The sequence below is a fragment of the Heterodontus francisci genome, chromosome 30 (genome assembly GCF_036365525.1).
Source record: "Heterodontus francisci isolate sHetFra1 chromosome 30, sHetFra1.hap1, whole genome shotgun sequence".
NCBI classification, from domain to species: Eukaryota; Metazoa; Chordata; class Chondrichthyes; order Heterodontiformes; family Heterodontidae; genus Heterodontus; species Heterodontus francisci.
In genome coordinates, this window is record NC_090400.1 from 8,998,268 (window position 1) to 9,017,530 (window position 19,263).

At 41.2% G+C, this 19,263-nt stretch overlaps 1 protein-coding gene across 2 annotated transcripts in view; it reads right to left on the minus strand.

Moving 5' to 3' along the window:
* Positions 1 to 19,263, minus strand: part of ube2g1a (ubiquitin-conjugating enzyme E2G 1a (UBC7 homolog, yeast)) — a 98,794-nt gene that overhangs the window by 63,211 nt on the left and 16,320 nt on the right. The gene's annotated exons all lie outside the window — the stretch shown is intronic.

Here is a 19,263-nt window from a genome sequence, read left to right on the forward strand (position 1 = left end):
AGGGCATTGGTGAGACCAGATCTAGAGTAATGTGTGCAGTTTTGATCTCCTTGAAAGGATATAATTACATTGCAAGCAGTTCAGAGAAGGTTCACTTGACTGATTCCTGGGATGAGAGGGTTATCTAATGAGGAAAGGTTGGACAGGTTGAGTCTGTATTCATTGGAGTTCAGAAGGATGAGCGGTGATCTTATTGAAACATGCAAGATCCTGAGGGGACTTGACAGGGTGGATGTTAAAAAAGGAGGTTTCCCCTTGTGGAAGAGACTAAAATAGGGGGCAGAGTTTAAAAATAAGGGGTCTCCCATTTAAGACAGATGGAGAATTATTCTCAGAGGGTCATGAGAATGTGGAACTTTCTTCCCCAGAGAGTAGTGCAGGCAGGGTCACTGAATGTTTTTAAGGCAGAGGTAGACAGATGCTTGACAAACAAGGCAAAGGGTATTGGGGGTAGGCAGGAAAGTGGAGTTGAGTCCACAAACATATCAGCCATGATATTATAGAATGGCGGAAGAGGCTTGAGGGGCCCAATAGCCTGCTCCTGCTTCATGTGTTTGTATGTAGACAGGGATGGCAGAACTAGAAATCAGGCCTATAAGATATACAGGGCAGAGTTAGGCTCAATGTCAGGAAGTACTTTTTTCCCCCACTCATCTGGAACAAACTGGAGCATGTTAAGTATGCACTCAAGTCATCTTCTGAAAGAACTAACATTTCCCGAGAGAAAGATTTCTATTTGTAGGGTACAAGTTTCTCCTACAGAGTTGAGATTAAGTGGCTGGCAGCAATCAGCATCTCCTGGAGCTTAGTTGACTGCCTCAAGGAGTAAGGGTTTCCCCTTACTTTTTTTTCTGAATTAGCTGCAGATTTACTGTCAATAAGATGCAGCTCATGCTCTTGATCTTTTGAAGATTTATGGCTGGATAAAGTCCATTTGATCATTGGACTAAACCAAGAGCACCTGTATCCACAACACCATCTGAATCCTTCCAATCAGGTCTCTGCCCCTCTCAAAGCACTGAAACAGCCCTAAGCAAATTCAAACATTGACTGATTCATAATCCCTCCTTCACCTGTCAGTACCCTTGACAGTCCATCAATGTCAATCCTCCTGTGTTACATCAGCCCTCTTCCACTGTTCAGCTCAGTGGAACTACCCTTGTTTGGGTAAGGCAAGAACAGAACCAATTGCTTCTCAGTGATGTTCACATTCAGAGAATGAATGAAAAACTCCAGCAATGGCTTCTCCTCCAGATCTATTCTCAGCTGCCTTTGCCTATCTACATGTAGAAACTACATAACTTTGAATCCAAAATCATTTGGATCTGAAGCATCAGGAATTACAAATAAAATTGCTTGTTTAAAAAAAAAGTTGGATTCATTGAATTTATCACCCAGATCTGGTGGAAGTAACATTTAATAGTCTATTAAAAAGAAACGTTTGAATAAAATGCTAGTTAAATCAAAAGCTACTTTATATGGGATAGAAGTCTCTGCAAGACAGAGGCCTAGTCCTATGCAAGGACACTGGGATTTAATTGAGAGTACATGGCCCAAGCTTAAATTACTTCCTTGACCCTCACTACCAAATTATATTTGTGGAAAAGTCTTCATTTCTGCCACCTATACTCCATCCTTCATTTTGATTCCACCCACCAACTCAGCAGGAAAGTTTTTGCATCAGTAGCAGTATTCTTAATTAAGAGAAGGCAAACTGATGGAGAGATTGAGATGAAACAGATCCCAAAAATCCCTAAATTAGATAATAAATATCCAAAAAGTACCAAGGATGAACATGTTACTTCAGCATGCAATGATAAAAAATAGTAAGTATTTTGCTACATTCCATTCAGTTCTATTAGCACCCAAACATGGCAGTCCTCAGGGACTGAGCATTGTCCAGGATTATTTCCAGCCCACAGTACTACCAAAATCCACTCTTTCACAATGCTTCTATACACCAAATTATAGCCAGTGCTGTACTTCCACCACTTGGTGAGTGTGACTGCCCTTGACATCAAGGAGCCCTAGCAAAATTGAAAATCAATGGGAATCAGGAGAAACTCTCCACTGGTTGGAGTCATACCTAGCACGAAAGATGGTTGTGGTTGTTGGAGGCCAAACATCTCAGTCCCAGGACATTGCTGCGGGACTTCATCAGGGTAGTGTCCTAGGCCCAATCATTTTCAGCTGCTTCAATGACCTTCCCATCATAAGGTTTGAAGTGGGGGGGGATGTTCACTGACGATTGTAGTGTGCAGTACCACTCAACTCCTCAGATACTGAAGCAGTCTGAGCCTGCATGCAGCAACACCTGGACAACAATCCAGTGGCGTTCTGCAGGGCTCAGTACTAGGTTCCCTGCTTTTTGTGGTAATATATTAATGATTTAGACATGAAGATAGGGGGCATGATCAAAAGTTTGCAGACGACACAAAGATTGGCTATGTGGTAGATAGCGAGGAGGATAGCTGTAGGCTGCAGGAAGATATCAATGGATTGGTAAGGTGGGCAGAAGAGTGGCAAATGGAATTCAACCTGGAGAAGTGTGAGGCAATGTATCTGGGGAGGTCAAATAGGGCAAAGGAATACACGATTAATGGGAGAATACTGAGAGGTGTAGAGGAAGTGAGGGACCTTGGAGTGAATGTCCACAGATCCCTGAACGTAGCAGGTCAGATGGTTAAGGAAGCATATGGAATCCTTTCCTTTATTAGCCAGATGTATAGAATAAAAGAGCAGGGAGGTTATGCTGGAACTGTATAAATCATTGGTTAGGCCATAACTTGAGTACTGTGTGCAGTTCTGGTCACCGCATTACAGAAAGGATGCAATTGCACTAGAGAGGGTACAGAGGAGATTTACGAGGATGTTGCTGGGACTAGAAAAATTGGATAGGCTGGAGTTGTTCTCCTTGGAACACAGAAGGCTGAAGGGAGATCGGATTGAAATGTGCAAAATTGAGAGGGGCCTGGATAGAGTGGATGTGAAGGGCCTGTTTACCTTAGAGGGGTCAGTGATTAGTCGGTATAGATTTAAAGTGATTGGTAGAAAGATTAGAGGGGAGATGAGGAAAACTTTTTTCACCCAAAGGCTGGTGGGGGTCTGGAATTCACTACCTGAAAGGGTGGTAGAGGCAAAAAACCTCATTTTATTTAAAAGGCATTGAATATGCACTTCAAGTGCCGTAACCTGCAGGGCTACGGACCAAATGCTGGAAGGTGGGATTGGACTGGGTGGTTCGTTTTGCAACCAGCACAGACACGATGGGCCAAGTGGCCTCCTTCTTTGCCGTAAACTATGATTCTGGCTTGGGCTGATAAGTGGCAATAAACGTTCATGCCACACAAATGCCAGGCAATGGTGCTCTCCAACAAGCGAGAACCTAACCATCTCCCCTTGACATTCAATGGTATTATCATTGCTGAACCACCCACCATCAACATCCTGGGGGTTACCATTGGCCAAAGACTTAATTGGACTAGTCACAAATACTGTGGCTACAAGAGCAGGTCAGAGGCTGGGAATTCTGCAATGAGTAACTCATCTCTTTATCCCCCAAAGCCTATCCATCCACAAGGCACAAGTAAGGAGTGTGATGGAATTCTCTCCACTTGCCTGGATGAGTGCACCTCCAATAACACTCAAACAGCTCAACAGCATCCTAAAGGCCTGCAAAAAAAAAAACCCGACCCGAGCCCAATAGAACCATACCCGACCAGAGCCCGACCCAGCCCGAGTCTTTCCATTCTTCCATATTTTCCCGCACCCGACCAGTTAACCTACCTTCCATTTTTCATTTTATTGCTGATCTGCACAAGCTTAAAATAACAAAACCACCTTTCTAGTCAAAAAATTCCAACAACGGTGGAGAAACTTACCCGTGCATACAGCGTGTCTGACCCGACCAGAGCCTGAATGCCGGACCGGAAGTGCAACCCAACCCGACCCAGACACATGCCGTCGCGTTCGGGTCGGATAGCAGGTCGTTGCTCCCTCCACCATTGGCACACAGTGGCAGCAGTGTGTACCATATACAAGATTCACTGCAGCAACTTGCTAAGCCTCCTTTGACAGCACCTTCCACCACCTGGAAGGGCCAAAGCTGCAGATGCATGTAAACACCACCTGCAAGTTCCCGTCCAAGCTATACACTATCCTGACTTGGAACTATATCGTCGTCACTGGATCAAAAACTTGGAACTCCCTCTCCAACAGTACTGTGGGTGTACCTAAACCAGATGGACTGCAGTGATTCAAGGCAGTGGCTCATCATCACTCTCATGGGCAGTTAGGGATGGGCAGCAAATGCTGGCCTTGCCAGCATTACTCAGAACACATGAAATAAAAAAAAAAATAAAAAACTTGCTTCCCACCCCCCAAACACCCAGCCATCCTTTCCACAATACATGCAAAAGTGCTCGCAAACCCCTGCACCGCCTAAAAACAAATCAGCTGTGGAGAGACTGAAAAGCCGAGGGCTGTTTTCCTTAGAGCAGAGAAGGCCAAGGGGGTACATGATTGAGGTATACAGAATTATGAGGGGCACTGATAGATTAGATAGGAAGAAACTTTTTCCCTTAGTGGAGGGGTCAATAACCAGGGGGCATAGATTTAAGGTAAGGGGCAGGAGGCTTAGAAGGGATTTGAAGAAAAACAATTTCACCCAGAGGGTGGTTGGAATCTGGAGCACACTACCTGAATGAGTGGTAGAGGCAGGAACCATCACAACATTTTAGTAGTATTTAGATGAGCACGTGAAACACCATAGCATACAAGGCTACGGGCCAAGTGCTGGAAAATGGGATTAGAATAGGTAGGTGCTTGATGACCGGTACAGACACAATGGGCCTAAGGGCCTGTTTCTGTGCTGTATGACTATGATAAACATTCTCGCTCCTCTTTCCCTCTCTTCAGTTCCACCAATTGTCCCAAATACCAGCAACAATTTCAAAAAAAAAAAAAAATTTGAATTCAAATGTTACCTTCTAGACACCTGCCAGAATTTAGCTTTGTTTTGTACAAAAACAAACACGAAGCATGAAATCTTTGGATTTTGAAAACAAGTATAGTATATACTGTACCATCTGTAGTTTCACATTTCTGCTCTAGCCCCCTTCCCATCCCTCCCAAAACCAAAATAGGGTTCATCTTCATTTCTGCCACGTCCAGTATGATGCCAAACAATTTCCCCTCCTAGCATTATGAAGGGACAGTTCACTCCACAACACCATGGTCCATTCCTCAATCACCAAGACTCCCTGCCTTTCCATGCAAGCACAGGAAATAGAACACCTGTCCTTTACCTCCTCCCTGTCCAAGGTTCCAAACATTCCTTCTAAATGAAACAGCAGTTTACTTGCACTTTTCATTTCGTATACTGTATTCACTGCTCACGATGCAATCTCCTACATTTGGAAGGCCAAATGCAGATTGGGCAACCACTTAACTGAAGACCTCAGTTCAGTTCACAAGCGCAACCCTGAACCTCCAGTTGCATGTCATTTTAATTCCTCACCTTGCTCCTACTCCGATCCATCCTCAGCCTCCAGCAGTGTTCCAATGAAACTCAACGCAAGCTCAAAGAACAGAACCTCATCTTTTTGATTATGCACTTTACAGTCTTCCTGAGAGTCAACAATTTCAGATCGTAACTGCTGCCCTCATTATTTCCTTTTTATTTTGTTTCTTGATGGTAGCTGTTCCATGAATCTGCCATACACACCTTCTCGGGACATAGCTTGTGCTTCTTCACTGTCCCATTACAAGGCCCTTTGGCCTTGTAACATTTGTCATTTAAAATCGCTCCTGCCTTCCACCCTATCAAAGACCTTGCCTTTCCCCCCCCCCCCCCACCCTCTCCCAGTTCTGATGAAAGGTCATGGACCTGAAACATTAACTGTTTCTCTCTCCACAGGTGTTGCCAGACCTGCTGTTGTTTTTATGCTGTTGTTCCAGCAGTTTGTTTTTATTTCAGATTTCCAGCATCTGCCGGATTTTGCCTTGGCATAGTATATTCCAGCTGATCTCCTATAACTACACTCCAAGCCAACAATTAAGGACACGGAGTGAAAAACTAGTTATGAGAAATTACTCGAACAAGTGTCAGTATTTTCATATCTCACTGCTTTACCATTTTAGATTTACAGCAAAAAAAAACTCAACCAGAAAATAAAGGCGAGAAAGATTACAGGGGGGCCGTGAATAAAAATTCTGATGTAGAGTTCTTTAAGCCAAATGCTTAAGACTCTTACAGCAGTGCACAGTGTTAAATTCTCTATATGTCTTTACCTTGTCACAACTGAGGCGGGAGGAGTGCACGATTTATTCTAATTCCACTTCTCCACGCGTCACAACATATATGCAGTGTTCTCTCTGGTGGAAAAGTTATGCTTTTTCCCAGCAAGAGAGTTTGGGTTTCTCCTGTATCTCCAAGTATAACTATAGATTTACCTGCCTCACTCAAGGGCAAAGGAGTTACTTTTCCTTTTGAAAAGAATTCCCTATAACTCGGGTATCTTATTCACAAACCCCTGCACTCAGTGGTTTTTAGTCAGAGCTACAGCCTGATCTGTCGTTCCTTCGGTCAGGGCCCCTTTCTCTGCATTGGCCTCGTGTACCCCATGGGTTTATCCCACAACTTGCAACATTTTGCACGAAGGTGTCCCACCTTGTGGCAATGGTAACACATAGGCTTGCGGACCTCACTTCCACCCTCAGCATCTTCCTTTCTGGTCTGAAATCATCCCAGGGCACTCCCAGCTATCCGTTCTTGTCCCTGGCTACAAGCCTTCCTTTCACCCTCGCACCTTCTATCCTTCTCTGGTTTGTGGGGGTGACGGAGAAAGGGTTTGGGCTTGTAAACAAGTTCGTAATCAGCTATTTCCACTGCCTGTCTGGCTGTTGAAACCATCTGGTGCTCTAGATGGATTCTTACTAACAGAGGGAGTGAATTTTCAAATTCTTCCAGGAGAATTAGTTCCCCAAGGTTCTCATACTTGGTCTCTATCATTAGTGCCCGCATCCAACAATCAAAATTAATTTGCTTTACCCTCTCAAATTCTATACGTCTGCCCAGACCGTCTCCAGAGGTTCTGAAATTTCTGCCGGTAAGCTACAGGGACCAACTCATAAGCAGCGAGAATAGCCTTTTTTGCCACCTCAATCTGCAGAAGCCTCCTCAGAAAGCATGGCATAGACTTCATGAGTTCTGCCATCAACCGGCTTTGCATAAGTGTCCTTTGGCCACTTCATCTGTTTGGCGATCTTCTCAAAAGAAATGAAAAATGCCTCTGTGTGCCTTCCCTCAAACTAAAGGAGGGCTTGCACAAATTTAAAGCGCTTTCCACTGGGTCCTGGGCTGGAGTCAGATCTTTGCCCACCAGAACTTCCACTGGAGTCAAGACCACCGCTTTGAAGTCACACTATTTGAAGACAGGTGCCTTCCAGCAACTTTACAATTCAAACTTCTGACACTTGGGAAAAAAAAAAATCCATGGATTCCTTTTCAGATTTAAAACACAAATTCTCATTTTAAGAAAATGGAAGCACACATAACAACCTTCACTTGTAAAAAGCTATGATGCTAAAATTGTGGACAGTACAGAGTTGTGTCCTGCTTATTACATGTGATTTAGTGGCAAGAGAAACTATTCCATGGGTTGGTCAAAAACTCCATGTCAGAGATCTTACAAACTGTCTAAATTTATATTGAAGATCACATCTCCACCCAGTGAGGAAGTAATATCATATGAAAACACCTAGCAGTTACAGTTTGGAGTGTAACTGTTGCATCTGCACATATTCCAAGGACCAAGCAAAATATTATGATGTTTAAAATTGTTCCATTGTAATTTGATGTAAAATTATTTCCTTGCCTGCAAACGGTTATTACAGAGTTTGGACTCAACTCTTCAATCTCCTAAAAAAAAAAGCTCAACATGAATTCCCCAACTTTCACTCAGCTACGTACCTTGTCTCTTGAAAAGTACTTAGCAATTTACACACTCTAAATTGCTAAAGGGGTGACAATTCAAGGACAGCTGGTTTGAATCATTAAATCACCTGAATCTTAGATTATAAGATAGCTTTACTCCTCAATGTTAAAGCTGCAGATTTATTTCTTAAAAAGCAGTTGTCGATTTAGCATTGACGTACAGCATCTCTACAAGTGAAGAACTCAGCTCCATGATTGGTCACAAGAGTCACATGGACCCAGGAAGAGTTAAGGCCTCGAGTTAGCTGAACACCTCTAGGATAGTAGACGGGGGTTTAATTGCCTTCGATATCTTGGAATTAAAGGTGCAGGGCCTAGAGAAAGGAACGCCAATGACATATGGTGCAAGGCACAAATATGACTTTACAAGACTCCACTGCAATACTTCCCAATAGTGTGGAATCTTCATTCTCTTGGTTTACATGCCCAAGCGACCACATCCTCAACAAGGTACAATGAATCTTTCAGCATGAGTCAGTACTCAAGGTGGTTGGGAAAGAAAGAGGTAAAAAAAAGTGAGGAAAACTTTGCAAGTATAAAATAGTTAGGTGGCCAAGAATACAGGGAACTTAAAGTTCCATCAAAAATTCAATTATGTACCAGTCAGTTCATATTTTTTTAAAGTTTTATTTTTGAATTGACCCACGCTAAAAAACATTTAAGATAAGCAGGAAAGCAACTTTGGTAGTAACTTATTTTAAAAGTTGTATGTAAAAAATTCTCAACTTCCCCATGATGCAGTAGGATAATTAGGTCAAGCACAGTCAGTTTCCTCCAACTCTGCATCATAATAGAAACTGCAGTTTCAGCTTTTGGCAGCAGGACGCAACTTTAGACTTGCAGCACATATTCTGGCAGAGGACATTAAGGTCGGTTAAACTGCAACCATTCTTAACCCAAAAGTTCAAGATTCCCACTTAAGCTTTTGAACAATGAAAAGTGCAGGTTGCTATATAAGTGCAGTATAACACAGCACATCAATTACGTTAAGCTGCTTTTCCATCTCCAGACTGCAATATGCCTATTAATTTAATACCTTTCCTCCTATCATTTCCTTTCTATCAAAACTTGGAAATATTTAACTACATTTGTCTGGAAACTTCCTTCAAAACAAATGCTAAATAAAAAATACAGACAGTTCCACCTCAACAACTGATTAATTTACGTTACAAGGTTCAACACATGTCTTTTACAACAGTATCATCGCCCAACTCAATACAAGCAACTAAAAAGATACCAATCTAGCTAGCAGGTAGCTAGCTACCAATATTTTTCCCCCTCCTGTCAAGGTTGAGAGGCCTTGGGCATCTTCATGAGCAGCAGTTCAGGCTAAATGAACCAAGAAAAAAAAACAATGGCTCAGCATGAACAGAAGAATGTGCAGTTAGTTAAGTAACTTGCAAATGTCACTGATGGCATTTTGTTGTGCTCCGTATTAGATTCAAACTTGATTAGCAAAAGAAATTCTCAAAGCAGTTACCGTGGTGTATTCCTTCACATTGAACAAAGGATTTTAACAGCAATGAAAAATATTGCATTTGAATTTCATTTCAACAGATAGAGGTACACAGTTTGAGGAAAAATAGCTACTCTATACAGGTAGTGTCTCAACGTAGAACCAAGTATTTTTATACTTACAGAATGTGGGTGTCGCTGGCAAGGCCAGCATTTGTTGCCCATCCCTAATTGCCCTTGACAAATGACTATGACAATCGAGTGGCTTGCTAGGCCATTTCAGAGGGCAGTTTAAAATTTAACCACAAGAAATGCTGGAAATACTCAGCAGGTCTGGCAGCATCTGTGGAGAGAGAAGCAGAGTTAACGTTTCAGGTCAGTGACCCTTCTTCAGAACTGGCAAATATTAGAAATATGAAAGGTTATAAGCAAGTAAAGCAGGGGTGGGGCAAGAGATAACAAAAAGGAGGTGTAGTTAGGACAAGGTCACAGAATAGCTGACAAGAAGGTCATGGAGCTTTTCTTGTTTTTATTTCAGATTTCCAGCATCCGCAGTCTTTTGCTTTTCTTAAAAGTTAACCACATTGCTGTGGGTCTGGAGTCACATGTAGGCCAGACCAGGTAAGGACAGCAAATTTCCTTCCCTAAAAAAAAGGACATTAGTGAACCAGATGGGTTTTTGCAACAAGGATAGCTTCATGGCACCATTATTGAGATTAGCTTTCAATTCCAGATTTATTAATTGAATTTAAATTCCACCAGCTATGGTGGTGAGATTTGAACCTGTCTCTCCAGGGCATTAGTCTGGGCCTCTGAATTACTAGCCCAGTGACATCACTATGCCACCACCTCCCCTATCTTGCTAGCGACTATTTGAAGCAGCATGGTAAACATGAAATAAACGATTAAAAGCTACTTAACACTAAAGTGTGCACATTAAGTCACTACTTACCCTAAATCTATTTTATACAGCAAGTCAATGCAAGTTTTATCAGTGTTAATCTAAACGCAAGGAGAATGTTTAGTTGAACATTTTAAGTCATACCTGGGGTAAACTGCTTCAGCCTCTCCTTCAGGACATTCTCCCCAGCAGAATTTTATTCAACTATCATTAAAAAAAAAAAATCTACTAATTCTTTTTATTGCTGCTTGTGGGAGCTTGCTGTATGTAAATTTACTGCCACGTTTTCTACATTACAATAGTGACTGTACAACTAAGTACTTTTGAAGTCAAGTGCTTTGGGACATCCTGAGGTAGTGAAAGGTGTCACATAAAAATGCAACACAATGCTATAAAGCTACAATGTTATATAAATGAAAGTTCATCTCGCACCTGAATTATTAGGTTCTCTACCATAATAGCATAAAATGTTTAATAAATGGAAATTTTTGTAATAGATATCAGAGTTTTACTAGTTTGAGGTATTGGCATAGCAATTCGGATTCCACCAGCCTTCAAGATCAAAATCCACCACCTACATAAACATCTGAAGTTCACTAATGATTAAGGTACATGTGCATTGCAAAATAGTGCCAAAAAAGTTCCATCATATTCACAATTGAGCCACAATTTTAGGAGCCGGGCCAATAGCCTCTAACGTTTCATCAGAGCCAAATGGAATTCAAAGTCACAGGAATCCAGGTTAGAACGTGACTGGGTCAAAAAGAATGTTAAAAATAGGAAAGAGTACTTAAGTGACATAGCAGCAGACGCTGGGGAAGACGCTGGAGCAAGAATCATAGGGGTCATTGTGGAAAAATTTCCATGGTCAAAAATTTGGGATGCAGGAAATAGGAAAGATAACTTACATATGCAACAGTTTGACATTAGCGTTTGCCAATTTCATTTTTTCCCCCAGAACTACCAGCAGTCTAGCTGTGGAAGTGCTCACCACAAGTTACATAATGCTAATAATGTTGACAAATTATGCAATAAATCAAACTTATTTCCAATATCCATACACTACGCAAACCTATGGAGTTCTCTTAGAATTATCTTCAGGTCCAATTCTGTCCGTTTTGTTCTGACACTTTGTGCTTTGTATGCTTGCTGAATTTGGTGGGAGCAGGCTCGATGGGCCATATGGTCTACTCCTGCTCCTACTTCATGTTCTTGTGTTTCTATACCTGGTACAGAGGAATGGTATTCAAAAGAACAGTGTAAAAATAGTCAGTGATATGATTATATGACTGTGGTACTTCTATGGGTGGGACTGGTGAAAAGGATAAATTTGATTGCTAAACACCAATTCATTATTTTTGATTTCTGCAGCTTTCAATTAGATATTAGTAACTTGACAGGTAAGTTATTATAAGCAAAACGCTGTGGTTAGTTCAATGAATTGGATTCAACAACCAAAACTACATCTCCAGACATGACGGAGAAACACGCCAAGCAGGTTTCAACTCTACAGCCCAGTGATCAAGATCTTGGTTAATCACCTGATAAGATTTAGTTACAAAAATGATAAACATATACTTGTACCACTTGCACCAAGACAGACCATATGAAGACATGCATTCTGGAAAAATCTCACACTGGATTAAAGGGAAAATTATCATTCCCAAAAGACAAATAAGTCTTATGGCACCAATTAAGAGTGCCAATCTTATAGCGTTTATACAAGAAAATCTACGAACAGGTCCAGTCTAGTTTTAGTCCCCAAATTCAGGACTAATACGACTGCAGTATAGCCCATAACACATTTTGGTGCCTCCCAGATGAGTCATAGGTTTTCAGGTGCTGAGCATTCACCTGGACCTGTGCCCGTTACAGTCACCATTACTGTAGTAGCTCAAGCAACCTAACATTGGGATTACGCTTCACTGCAGGTTTACTCAAATCACCATTTTGCAGATTATCATACCACCTAGAATCATAGAATGGTTCCAGCACAAAAGGAGGCCATTCAGCCCACTGCATCAATCAGTTCGCTGCAAGAGCAACTCATGTAGTCCCAGTGCCCAGACTTTTCCCTGTAGCCCTGCAAATTCTCTTCAGGTGCTTAGCCAATTCCCTTTTGAAAGTCATAACTGAATCTGCCTCCACCACACTTTCAGGTAGTACATTCCAGATCTTAACTACTCTGCGTAAAAAAGGTTTTTCCCTCACGTCGCTGTTGGCTCTTTTGCCAATCTCCTTAAATCAGTGTCTACTGGTTCTCAACCCTTCCATCAAGAACAGTTTCTCCCTATCTACTCTGTCCAGACCCACTGAGGATTTTGAATATCTCTATCAAATTTCATCTAAATCTACCCATGTATTTGAAATCCTTTAGCCCTGGAACCACTCAAATCTTTTTTGCATCCTCTCAAGTCTTCCTGAAGTGTGGTGCTCAGAATTGGACAATATTCCAGTTGAAGCCGAACTAGTATCTTATAAAATGTTTATAAATGTCCTTGCTTTTATTCTCTATGCCTTGATTTATGAAGCCCAGAATCCCACATGCCTTTTTAAACCACTTTCTCAACCTGCCTGGCCACGTTAAACGATTTGTGCACATATACCCCCAGTTTTCTGTTCCTGCACCTCCTTTAGAACTGTATCCTTTATTTTATCTTGCCGCTCCTCATTCTTTCTACAAAATGCATCACTTCATATTTCTCCACATTAAATGTCATCTGCCACGTTTCCACCCAACCAACCTATGTCGTCATGAATTCCATCATTGTCCTCCTCACAGTTCACAATACTTCCAAGTTTTGTTAACTGCAAATTTTGAAGTCATGCTCTCCACACCCAAGTCTAGGTCATCAACATAGATTCAGAAAAGCAGTGCTAATACCAATCCCTGGGGAGTCCCACTGGATACCTTCCTCTGGTCTGAAAAACAACTGTTCACTGCTACGGTTTCCTGTCACTCAGCCAATTTAGTGTTCATGCTGCCATTGTCCCTTTTATTGAATGACCTTCAACCTTGCTGGCAAGCCTGTTATGTGGCACTTTGTCAAACATCTTTTGGAAGTCCATGTACATAAACCACATCAATCCTCTATCAAAAAATCTAGTTAAACATGATTTACCTTTAACAAATCTGTGCTAGCTTTCCTTAATGATCATATTTGCCCAAGTGACTATTAATTTTGTCCCAGATCATAGTTTTTAAAAGCTTTCCACCAGATTAAACTGACTGGCTTGTAATTGCTGGGCTTATCGTTACCTTTTTTTGAACAAGGGTGTGACATTTGCAATTCTCCTATCCTCTGGCATCACCCCTACATCCAAGGAGGATTGGTTGATTATGACCAGTGCCTCCGCAATTTCCACCTTTACTTCACTCAGTATCCTCAGATGCATCTGATCCGGTCCTGGTGACTTAAATATTAAGGCTGGCTGTACTTGTAGTTATCAGTTTTTAGCCCATCCAGTGCCTCAACTACTTCCTCTTTCACTAGGATGTCGGCAGCATCATCTTTAGTAAAGATGAATGCAAAGTACTCATTTACTATTTCAGCCAGATCCTCTGCTGCAATGCATAGCTCTTTTTTGGGTCCATCAGCCCCATCCCTCCTCTTACTACCTTTATACTATTTATATACCTACAGAAGACTTTTGGATTCCATTTAATGTTAGCTGCCAGTGTCTTCGCATACTCTGCCTCATTTCCTTTTTTACTTCCCCTCTGAACATTCTAAATTCAGTCTGGTTCTCACTTGTATTGTCAACCTGACATCAGTCATAAAGCAGAAAAAGGGTACGCATCTTACTCTTGTTAGTCATCCAGGAAGCTCTGGCTTTGCTTACCCTATCTTTCCCACTTATGTAATATACCTCGACTGTACCCAAACCATCTCCTCTCGAAAGACAACTCATTGTTCATTTACAGTTTTGCCTGCCAATCTGATTCCAATTTCGCTGGGCCAGATCTGTTTTCACCCCCACTGAAATTGGCTGTCCAATTAAGTGTTTTTTTTTAAAACTCTAGATTGATCCTCGTCTTTTTCCATAACTAACCTAAACCTTTTCGTGCAATGACCATCACTCCCAAAATGCTCCCCAACTGACATTTGATGCATCTCATTCCCTAGAACCCCAGGCAGCAAGTTTAAAAAACCCTTATCCTTCTGCCAAGAGCAAGAGAAACACTACTAAGATTAGTAACTTAGCAACTGGAGAGACAATCTTCTTTGGGAAGAGCTTGCTCACAGTGGGTCTTGTATCAGATCTACCACCTCAGAGTCTCTCAGACCTCTCAGCCCATCCCTACAGGCCAATATGGCTTCATTTAGTTCTTCACATCCTAGATAGCAACAGCAAGATTAGCTATTTTATTGCTTCATCTGCTACACAATACAAACAGGGTGGACTGAACAGTCAAGTTATATAAATGACTTCCAATGGAAGATTCAAAGTAAGTGGGATGTGAAAAGGCCAATCAACAAGATTCTGTGCAAAACAAGAGCAGTGTTATAACATTACCTCCAACTTCCCCACCCAATACCACTGTGAGGACACTACTGCTACAAGGACTTCAGTGGTTCAAGGAGAAGGCCCATCACCACCACCTCAAACTCAGGGATAGTGAATAAACACCATTTGAATTGTACAGCAGAATGCTGCCATGTTGTGTAGACTACTAGAGGGGAAAAAAATTCTCAGAAGGATGGTGAAAGTTTGTCAAAGATATCATGCCTACATTACAATTACTCCTGAAATCTTCAGTGCTGCATTTTAGAAGTTCACATTGGGAAATATTTGTTTACAAACAAAACCAATGTACTCATGTATATAAAATTTATGAATTCAATATAAACAGGTATTCTAGCAAAAACAGTGCTAGAGGGGTTCTGTCTCAAACTATATATTCTTCCCTCCCCATAATTAACTGCAACCTATAATGCAAGATCAATAAGCAATCATTTCTTCTCCAATGCTCCTGTTGCTCACTAAACAATACAAAAGGAGAAACAAGTTGCTCTGCAGTAGCTTGTTTAATGGAGAACACTAGAATAGCATTATTATGCTGGCATAAGGACATGCTCAATTCTGTACGAATTTGACAGTAACCACTGCATGTTTCTTCCACCACGCCATTAGCTATTAAAATTGTGTTTAGCAGTTTCAAATGTAAAGAACATTGTTGCAGTTTTACTGCAGGATTTTTAAAATGTCCCATTCCACTAGATTCTGGTCTGGCTATGAAGTAGTTTCCTATTGTACAATTGTTCCCCTAACAGCTGCTTATTCAAGCAGATTGATTTTATCTGGCCCAAGGCCATCCTGCAGCTGTGGTATTGTGGCAACAGACTACTGTACAGCCACTTTCCCCACAGCATTCCTAAAACTGACAATGAAAACCAAGTTCCTTGCAAAAATCCAGAAACTGAATTTATAAATATATTGGCAAAGTAGTTTGTTTAAGCATCAAAGTGCCCTACCAGAATCATGAACAGCAGGTTCATAAATAAATGTTCCCAATGTCAGCCATAACAGTGGTTTCCAGCAGAAACCATGCAGCACCACACAGACCAGAAACAAGATGGTTAGTTAACCAGAGTCTTTTATACATTAAAGAAAGAACAGCTTTGGGAGAGGCCAACTTTTCTTCTTCAAAAAAATGGAGAAAGGGGGTAAAAGCTGTTTATAAAGTGGAACATCCAGTCCCTGCCATTATGGGCAAGAACCTTTTGAGATATGTTGGGGTATAATTGAAGTTGTCAGGTAATCATATCTGGTACCAGAACTGAAAAATAACTTATCAGGAAAGATTGAACAAGCTGGGCTCTTTCCTGTAGAAAACAGAAGGTCGAGAAGTAACCCGATAGAGGTCTTTAAGATTATGAAGGGTTTAAATAACTTAGATTAGAGAAGTTGTTGCCTCTTTGGGAAGAGTCCAAAGTTAGAGGCCATAAATATAAGATAGTCACCAACAAATCCAGGAAAAGCTTCTTGACTAAAATAAAAGCAAAATACTGCAGATGCTGGAAATCTGAAACAAAAACAAGAAATGCTGAAACCACTCAGCAGGTCTGGCAGCATCTGTGAAAAGAGAAGCAGAGTTAACGTTTCGGGTCAGTGACCCTTCTTCGGAACTGACAAATATTAAAAATGTCACAGGTTATAAGCAAGTGAGGTGGGAGTGGGACAAGAGATAACAAAGGAGAAGGTGTAGATTGGACAAGGCCACATAGCTGACCAAAAGGTCATGGAGCAAAGGCAAACAATATGTTAATGGTGTGTTGAAAGACAAAGCATTAGTACAGATTAGGTGTTAACGGACTGAATATTGAACAGCAGCAAGTGCAAACCTGAAAAAAAAAAGTGGGTAAGCAAACTGAACAAACTAAGATGAAATGAAATAAATGCAAAAAAAAAAGGTAAAAAAGAAAAAATAACTAAAAATGAAAGTGGGGGGCTGTCCTGCTCTGAAATTATTGAACTCAATGTTCAGTCCGGCAGGCTGTAGTGTGCCTAATCGGTAGATGAGATGCTGTTCCTCGAGCTTGCTTTGATGTTCACTGGAACATTGCACCAATCCCAGGACAGAGATGTGAGCATGAGAACAGGGGGGAGTGTTGAAATGGCAAGCAACCGGAAGCTCAGGGTCCTGCTTGCGGTCACCCACTCTGCGCTTGGTCTCCCCAATGTAGAGGAGACCACACTGTGAGCAGCGATTCAGTCCGTTAACACCTAATCTGTACTAATGCTTTGTCTTTCAACACACCATTAACATATTGTTTGCCTTTGCTCCATGACCTTTTGGTCAGCTATGTGGCCTTGTCCAATCTACACCTTCTCCTTTGTTAAAGCTTCTTGATTTATTGGTTAGAATGTGGAACCTGTTACATCATTGAGTGGTTGAGGTCAGCAGCATTGATGCATTTCAGGGAAGCTAGATAAGTATATGAGCAAGAAAGGGATAGAGGATATGCTGATAGTGAGATTAAGCAAGGTTTATGGGAGCAAAAACACTGGATTAGATCTATTGGGGTGAATGGCCTGTTTCTGTGCTGTAAATTCTATGTAAAAACCCTACTTCTGGAGAGTGGTAACTAAAAAGACCCTGTGGCACTGTAATCAACTGAAGGCCTGGGGGTACATTTAAACACCGACGCCTAGTCAAGAAAATCCAACTTTAAAAACTAAGATGCTGCAGCTTGTAATTATTATTACCAGCATCTTCAGAAGTAGCTGATACAATAAACGTTAATTCAGATTTATTAAACAGGGAGAATACATTGTAACAGTCTAAATATACAGTGCGATACATTACATGAACTTGTGACATTGATACATTACATGCTGGCAAGATCAAACTGTTGTTTTTTTCTTGTTGCTGTGGCAGAGTGTTTTAATCACAAATTCTGAAATCTATTCAGTGTATGGGGGAAATGACAAGATGTCATTTAACATCAAGTATTGGAAATGGGAACAAACCTTTGAAAATAAGCTAAATAGTATTAGTCTGCAGAACAATACAAGACAGAATTTTGGAGGTACTTTTGGATAACTCAATGAAATCACTACAAGACTGCAAAGAAGTATAGAAAAAATCCAAATAAATTCACAAGAACAACTCCAGCTCAAAAGGAAGTGAACAGAGCACAAGTTTAAACAGAATTGATGCATTGTTTACTGTGTAAAGTATGAATCTGTTCAGCTCCCCTCATCTCTCTGGTCACTTGTAGCACTTCAGTGGAAGCAGATATTGTGAACAAATGGTCATGCAGGTCCCCACCTACCAAGAATGAGGCATATTAATTTTGTCACATGAACATTGATTTTAAATTGTTGCTGGGAAGAGAAGGCCTATTACAAGGGCAGCCAGACACTTAGCTGAAAAACATTTGCATACTAACAGACAGTGCTTGTGGAGACTTAACCCACAATGGATTTTGATCACCAGACATTGAAGGTGTAAGGGAGAGCATTCCAGAGACTGCTAAGGTGATACAATCCACAAAAGCCAGGACTGGTTAAACCAGCTGGTTGGTCCAGGGTTTGTTTGAACTAGCCAGAGTTTTTGAACTCAGACTTTGCTCCTGGACTGAGAGGACCTTTCCTGTCTGCTCCCATCTCTTTCTCACAGAACTCCAAATCCAGTGAAGATGTGAACCACAAGAGAGAAAAGTCTCCTACATCAAACAAGGTTTAAAGAAAAATACTGGACCCCAATGAAAAACAAGACCTACCTACAATCAAAGGACTCTACAGTGAGCTCGAAGAACAGTAACCAAAACTATCTTCAGATATTGCCTCAAACTTTTTCACTTTATTTCTTCTGCTCTTTTCTATCTCTATCTGCATAGGTGCATCACATATGCATGCTAGCGTGGGCGCATCGCTTATCCGTAGGCGTTAACCAAGTTAGAGTTTAAGTTTATTAAAGTTCAACCTTTTTTCTTTAAACCTAAGAAAACCTGTTTGGCTAGTTTCTTTGCTTTCCAATTGTAAGGCAGTAAGCAAGGATTCACTAAGAGGGAGCTAAAAAGAAAGTGTGTTTAAAAATTAAACCTTGTAAGACCAGGTGAAAGCTGAGAGGGAACCCTAGACATCTTTCTCATCAGGGCATAAAATTCAAAACAGGAACTATGGCAGAAGTGATGAGGAATGAAAGCAGTGCATCATCCTTTAGTAACTCAGTACCAACTAGCTGGAAAATAATGGCCACACTTATCCCGCCCCCCCCCCCCCCCACCAAACAGTGCCATACTCAAATGGCCTAGGCTTAAAATGATAGCCATCTGCCATTCTTCATGGGTACACAAGTAAATAGTAATATGAAGTTGGATGAACAAATTTTTATTACTCAGCCAGTAGAGTTCCAAGACATATAATCAATCTGAAACTAATTACAAGGATGAGGGACGTC